The sequence below is a fragment of the Mirounga angustirostris genome, unplaced genomic scaffold (assembly GCF_029215605.1).
Source record: "Mirounga angustirostris isolate CCGP_5_RB_7025 unplaced genomic scaffold, mMirAng1.0.hap1 SCAF_14, whole genome shotgun sequence".
Classification (NCBI taxonomy): Eukaryota; Metazoa; Chordata; class Mammalia; order Carnivora; family Phocidae; genus Mirounga; species Mirounga angustirostris.
In genome coordinates this window covers 64,768,838-64,776,828 of record NW_026991722.1, presented here as the reverse complement: position 1 = coordinate 64,776,828, position 7,991 = coordinate 64,768,838, and positions in this window count along the sequence as shown.

Sequence of the window (7,991 nt, the reverse complement as noted above, 5' to 3'; positions counted from 1 at the left end):
ATGTAAAAACAAACAGCAAAGGAGGTCTCTACGTACTGACGTGGAAATGTTTCCAGGATATATGATTAGGTTTTTTAAAAGCCAGAGGCAGAAGAGTGGATATAATGTTTCCTTTAGTGGAAGAAAGGGGAAAATAATTTTTTTTAAGTAGACTCCACACCCAACCTAGAGCCCAATGCGGGGCTTGCACTCACAACCCTGAGATCAAGACCTGAGCTGAGACCTAGAGTCAGACACTCAACCAACTGAGCCACCCAGGTGCCCCAAGAAAAGAAAACATTTTTATTTTTAAAGATTTTATTTGTTTGACAGAAAGAGACACAGTGAGAGAGGGAACACAAGCAGGGGGAGTGAGAGAGGGAGAAGCAGGCTTCCCGCCAAGCAGGGAGCCCGATGCAGGACTCAATCCCAGCACCCTGGAATCATGACCTGAGCCAAAGGCAGATGCCTAACGACTGAGCCACCCAGGTGCCCCTGTTTTGTTTTTTTAAAGATTTTATTTATTTATTCATAACAGACAAAGAGAGAGGCAGAGGGAGAAGCAGGCTCCCCGCTGAGCAGAGAGCCCGATTCGGGACTCGATCCCAGGACTCTGGGATCATGACCTGAGCCGAAGGCAGAGGCTTAACCATCTGAGCCACGCAGGCACCCTGTTTTGTTTGTTTTTACGCCGCTCAAGTAATCAAATGTTCAGCAAGGTTTAAGAATCACTGTTTTATGCCTCAGTCTCAGATGAAACATGGGATCAGAGAAGTACAGTTGACCCTTGAACAACACAGGGGTTAGTCAAAAATTCTGTGCAGTCAAAAATCCACATATAGGGGCAGCTGGGTGCCTTCAGCTCGGGTCATCATTTCAGGGTCCTGGGATTGAGCCCTCCATCGGGCTCCCTGCTCAGCAGGGAGTCTGCTTCTCCCTCTCCCTCTGCCTCTCCGCCCCCCTCTCCCCTGCCGGCTGTACTCTCTTTCTCCCTCGATCACTCTCTCTCAAATAAATAAAATCCTAAAAAAATAAATAAATAAAAAGAAATCATAAGGAAGGGGAGCCTGAGTGGTTCAGTTGATTAAGCATTTGCCTTCAGCTCAGGTCATGATCCCAGGGTCCTGGGACTGAGTCCCACGTCTGCTCTGCGCTCGGCAGGGAACCTGTTTCTCCCTCTCCCTCTGCCCTTTCCCCCCCACCCCCCTTGTGCTCTCTCTCACTCTCCTCTCTCTCAAATAAATAAACAAAATCTTAAAAAAAAAAAAATAAGGAAGAGAAAATACATTTATAATACTGTACTGTATATATCAATAAAGATCCCACGTGTAAGTGGACCCCTGTAGTTCAAACCTATGTTGTTCAAGGGTCAACTGCATCTTTTGTGTTGTGGGTGTGGGTAGTTTTTGGTCTTTGCTCTGTGTTCTAGAACCTAACTCTGGTGGCTCAAGTTCCCCCTTATGGATGGAATACTATCCCTAGATGAAGGAGCTCCATCTGGGCGGGATAAATGTTGATGGTGCTGTGGGACGTAGCCAGGGATCATGTGCCAGGCTGTCTGAAATAGGGAGCTGGCCAAACATAGAGATGGAGTAAGATGCAAACAAACACTGAATGTAATTATCAGGGGTGTGAGATGGTAATGATGGGCCTTTTTCAGGGGAGAGAAGTTCTGTAGAGGTTGTGGTAGTGACCCTAAAAAATCCTAAGTCACACTGGGAACAGGACAGAGACACACATTCCATATGGAAGATGGCAAACAATGTCTCAGGGGCCAAATGGAGCCCCCTAACTTTTTGTATGGCCCATGGCCAAAGAATGGCTTTACGTCTTTAAACGGCTGGGTGGGGGGCGGGGAATGAAAAGAAGGGTATTTCATGACACATGAAAATTATGTGAAATTCAAATCTCAGGGTCCGTAAAGTTTTATTGAAATAAATCTACACTCACACCCACTGGAAGAAAGCCACGTGTTGTTTAGGGCTGCTCGGCTCCGCACCCTACAAGTCGCAGTGACGCAGTTTATAACTCAACAGAGCTCCAAATGCCATGTGTTGTCTTTGCACCACAGCATTTTATTTTTTTACTGCCCATGCACATCCATCGTGAAAAGAAGAAAAGCAAACTCTGAATATCACACTTCCAAAGCAAAGTGGAGGGTGGATATTTTGGGGTTTTGAATTAAATGACAAGGCACCGGATTTATCATACGGTGACGTTGTATCTGTGCTGAAAGAACGCAATATACATCTCAACTGACACAGTCATCATAGTGTCCCCAACTCACAGGAAAACAAGAGCCAGAAAAAGAAAATTCGAGATGGAATGGCTCATAGCTCATCAGAATTTCTTCACAGAAATATATGAAAATGAAGTTGCAATCAAAGTGATTTCCAAGTGGCTCATCTGTTAGCCAAAGAAAGCTGCTTACTGATGCTGAGGTAATTAAATTGTGTCCAGAGAAAATAAACTCATTTTAGACTCTTAGTCATTCAGTGAGAACAGTTGCTCAAAGATTAGAGGACACTGGGAGCATCATCAGTGGTCAAAACAAGACAGGTTCCGGTTCAAGATGGTGATACAGGAAGATCCTGAACTCACCTCCTCCCACAGACATACTGAGTCTATAGCAACATATGGAGCAATTTCTTCTTAAAAAAAAAAAAACAAAAAACTAAAGGCTGGTTGAATGACAACTATTCTTCAGGCAAACGAGAAGAAAAGCCACACTGAAGTGGGTAGGAGAAGCTGAGAAACAATCTCGCCATAAACCCCACTCCTAGTGCAGCAACCCACAACCAGTAGAAAACTCAAAACTCCCTGAGGAGCAAAGGGTTTGAACCCCACGTCAGGTATCTCAACTTTTAGGACCTGCACCTGAGAGACAAGCCCTCAAAACACCTAACTTTGAAAACCAATGTGGCCTCCTTCCCAAACCCACAAGATTATAGCAATCTGAGAGACAATGGCTCTTAAAGGATCTGTGTGCAGGCTTGGACTTACCCACCCCAGAGTCTAGCTCAGAGGCAGTCCATAGAGCCCAGACTTAAAGGGAGAGAGGCCCACCTGCTTATATTGAAGGGTAGGCCTGAGGGGCAGGCAACTAAGTAATTTTACACACACATCTAGGAGCATGCTAGAGTACTCTTTGGGATGGAGACTGGTGGGTGCCATCTTTGCACTCTCCCTTTGCCATGCTCCAGAGTATCTTCCAGAAGGAAGCTTTTACACATGTCAGGCTCAGGGGACACCTACAAACTACCTGGCTCTGGAGGCCAAGAGAGACTGTGTTCCTGGTCCTATTGGACTGTAATAATCAGGGTCACTCAGAAAGGAGCTCATAGCCCTGTTTGGCACCCTGATTTTTGTGTCTGTTGCCAGGGGACACCTCTACATTGCCTGGCTTTGGTGAGACCTATGCTGCAGGATCCCACAGGACTGTAACCAATGAAGAAAGAGGTCTTAAAAAGCTACCACCCCTGGGCACAGCAAGAGGCAATGGATGCTGGAGCTGTCTTCCTATGAAGGAGGCCTAGTAGCTAATCATCATGGGATTTTTGCAGTGATGCCCAGGAGTCACTGCCAGATCACCTGGCCAGGAGGGCTTATGGCTGCAGTCCCATGGGACTGTATATATATATGTGCACATTTTTAAAAGCTGCTGCCTGAGGGTCTGGCTTTCAAACAACCTGAGTCTAGGTGCTAAGATCATCCTCAGTTAGGGACACTGACAGGTCTTGACAAAACTTCAACTACTGGGAGGTATTAGAAATATAATACACTGGGCACCTGGTTGGCTCAGTTGGTTAAGCAACTGCCTTTGGCTCAGGTCATGATCCTGGAGTCCTGGGATTGAGTCCCGCATTGGGCTCCCTGCTCAGTGGGGATTATGCTCTGACCCTCTACCCTCTCATGCTCTCTCTCACTCTTTCTCTCAAATAAATAAATAAAATCTTTTTAAAAAAAGAAAACTGTGGCCTTCCTCCCCCGCGTCCAAAGCTCCGGGTGGCCGCGGCCGAGCCGGGAGCTGAGCGCGCTGGGCGCGGCCGTCCCGCTGCCGCCGCCTCCGAGCCCTGAGTGCGCCCGCGGCCATGGTCCCCGCGGCGGCGCCGGGCGCTTGAGCCCCGGAACGCGGGCCCTGGAGGCAGGCGGCCGGCGGTGCGGGCGCAACGGAGAGGCCGCCAGAAGGTAGGCGAGGACGGCGGGGGCCGAGACGGCGTGCCGCCTGGTGACACAATGGGGTGTCTGAGGTTTCTGGCGGTGCGATGCGCAGGCGGGTCGGAGACGCACCTGCATCACAGGTTGCCGGGGACCGGGGCGGCGCGCCCGCCCTCCCGCCGCGCCTCCGCCTCCCCGCGCGGCCGCACAGCGGGGTCTGGGCGCCTCGGCCGCCCGTGCGGTCCCAGCCCGCGGCCGCCGGCTCAAAGCCGCTCCTGTGTGTAGACCCAGGAGCGGACTTGAGTCCCGGAGGGAGCAGAAAGGGTGGTTGTTCTGTTGCCTTGTGCCACCCAGGCAGCCTTGTGATTGAGCAGCTGAGGAGAAACCTGTCTGGGGAAACCCGAGGTGATAAGCCTGGACTCTGAGCCCCGGAGAGCTGTTTGGGGCCCTGAAGGGGGGCGGGGCCCGGCATCTTAGAAGGCGTGTGGGAGAAGCGCATATAGAAAGACTTGCCAGTGCAATGACTAAGAACTAAGGGGAAAAGGACCAAATGACATGCGGTTATTGCCTGAAAACCTTGATCGCCAGACCAGCGGAATGGAAGTGTGGAGTGCTGCGGGAGAAGCTTCCAGGGTTCCCAGGGCTGGGCTTCTGCGACTACCAAACCGGTCCCTGACAAAAGGACAAAGCTGATGGAAACACTTTACTGCGGAAAGCTCTGTGAAGTTGAGAGAGAGGGAAAGAAAGAGGCGTTTTCCTAACCCCAGCCCCGACAAACCCGGGTCGAGGTGCACGTACAATGGGGGGTGGAAAGATTGCCCTACCACGTACCTTGCTTCGACAACTTAGCTATTATGAGATCCTGTGCCTTCTTAACAGGGACAGAGGAATTCCTGAGATGGACTTGCCATACAACTTAACTCTAAATTTATGAAATCAAAACAGATTGCCTAGTTGTCTTTTGTGACTGACATGGTAGCTAGAATCCCGATAAAGTCTATCCCAGCATATGGGCTGAGCTCCTGAGACCATGGAAGATTTCTCAGTGGGGCTCCCTTAAATACGTTGACAAAAATTTATGCCTGCTTGTTTCCAGAGGCTTGACATTCTACAAGGAAATGTATTTTTCCTGTGTCAGCTTAATTTTATCTTGAATCTTCTGGTGGATGACCTGAAATATTGGCAGATCTTGCTCTGGAGTTGAGGGGCGGGTTGTGAAGATTTCCAGACTGTGTGTAAAAGTAACATCACAGGCTGGCTGAACAACCAGTTTGTTGTCTCTTCAGCTGTTGTCAGTGTTCTTAGGGAGGTGAAGTGAACTCCTGGGGAGTTCATTTGCAGGTTTATTTTCACCTGTTCTCTGGCGATTCCACAGGGGAAAGCATTCTGAACTGCAGTAGAGATAAAGGGAAGGACTTACAGATGTTCCAAATGGGTTGGGCGTCAATAAAGATATTGCCAGGGCAGAAGGCTTTACAGGGGCAAGGGAAAGGAAGCTATCAGAAGCACAGACTTCGCATTAAAATGTCAGGGATCAGTCATTTTAATAGGCATTTGCTCAGAATGGCCTGGTGTCTGTCTTCGTCTTTTTTCATTTTCGGTATGTGATGACCCTTGATATCAAAAGATGTTAACTGTCACAGAGGGGGAGAATAGGGCCCCAGTGAATTCTGAACAGCCAACCTTAATTTAATAGGCAATATTCTTATCATAAGTCAGATGTTAAAATAAATTGTTTTAAATGTCACTGCAAATGACTTTCTAAACTAACATTACACCAATCTTGATGCTTCCATTTTATGTTGATAATGAAAATACATTTTATTAGTCTTACATTGATAAAGGGTTGACAAGTTAGCCGGATTCAAGCAGCCTAAACCCTTTTCAGGAGGTTTATTTTTATAGATGCCAATTCATCTGTAAGCCAATAAATTAAGTGGTTTGAAAAAAAAAAAGAAAACTGTGTTCAATAAAAAAAAAAAGAAATATAATACATTGCCTGGACAAGCACAAAGGTTTGGGGGACAACAAAGAGCTGGGGCAGGTTTGAATGACAGACCTACCTCCTACATGAGGCCCTTCTTTCAAGACTGGCAGAGGGGTAAAAAAATCTTTAAAAAAAAAAAAAAAAGACTGGCAGAGGGGGCTGTTTCATCTACTGTACAGAATCAAACAGAGTCAAGCAAAATGAAGAAACAGAGGCATATATACCAAATGAAAGAACAAGATAAAACCTCAGAAAAAAAAAAAACCACCTTAATGAAACAGAAGTAATTTACCTGATAAAGAGTTCAAAGTAAGGGTCACAAAGGGCTCACCGAACTGGGGAGAAGAATGGATGAACACAGTGAGAATTTCAACAAAGAGACGGAAAATCTAAGAAAGTACCAAATAGAAGTCAAATAGCTGTAGAATTCAATAACTGAACTAAGAAATACACTAGGGCTTATCACCAGACTAGATGAAGCAGAAGAAAGAATCGACTGGAAGATAATGCAGCAGAACTCACTCAATCAGAGCAGCAAAAAGAAAAAAGAAAAAAAGTAAAGACAGCATAAAGGAGTTATGGGATAACATCAAAAGGACTAACATTTGTAGGACTCCCAGAAGGAGTCAAGAAGAGAAAGGGGCAGAAATCTTTTTTGAAGAAATAATAGCTGAAAACTTCCCTAACCCAGGAAAGTAACCAGACATTCAGATCCAGGAAGCCCAAAGAGTTCCAAATATAGTGAATGCAAGGGGAGCCACACCAAGACATATTATAATTAAAATGTCAAAAGTTAAAGACAAGGAAAAAATATTAAAAGCAGCAAGAGAAAAACAATTTGTTTTGTACAAGGGAAACCCCATTAGACTATCAGCAGATTTTTCAGCAGAAGCTTTGCAGGGACACTGACAGGTCTTGACACAACTTCAACTACTGGGAGGTATTAGAAATATAATACGCTGGGCACCTGGGTGGCTCAGTCAGTTAAGCGTCTGCCTTCGGCTCAGGTCATGATACCAGGACCCTAGGATCAAGCCCCATGTTGGGCTCCCTGCACAGTGAGGAGTATGCTTCTCCCTCTCCCTCTGCCCCTCCTCCCCGCCCATGCTCTCTCTCTCTCAAGTAAATAAATAAAATCTTTAAAAAAGCAGCAGCAGCAGCAGCTTTGCAGGCCAGAACGGATTGGCAAGATATAGTCAAGGAAAGGAAAAAAAAAACTTCCAACAAACAATGCTCTACCCAGCACAATTATTCAGAATTGAAGGAGAGATAGTTTTCCTGACAAGCAGAAGCTAAAGCACAAGCTTGCATCACCACTAAAAAGGGCCTTATAAGAAATGTTAAGATGAGGGGCGCCTGGGTGGCTCAGTTGGTTGAATGACTGCCTTCGGCTCAGGTCATGATCCCAGGTGCTGGGATCAAGCCCCGCGTCAGGCTCCCTGCTCAGCGGGGAGTCTGCTTCTCCCTCTCCCTCTGCCTGCCACTCCCTCTGCTTGTGCTCTCTCTCTCTGTCAAATAAATAAATAAAATCTTTAAAAAAAAAAAAGAAAGAAAAGAAATGTTAAGATGAAAAGAAAAGACCCTAACTAGTAACAAGAAAACATGAAAGAAGAAATCTCACTTGAAAGGTAAATATATAGTAAAGGTAGTGAATTAATCACTTATAAAGCTAGGATGAGGGCTAAAAGAGGAAAGTAGTAAAAATTACCATGATGACCATAATTGGTTAAGGGATACACAAGATAAAATGATGTCAAGTGTGGGGCGCCTGGATGGCTGGGTCGGTTTTGTGTCCAGCTCTTGATTTCAGCTGAGGGAATGATCTCAGGGTTGTAAGATCAAGCCCCGCATTGGGCTCCGTGCTGAG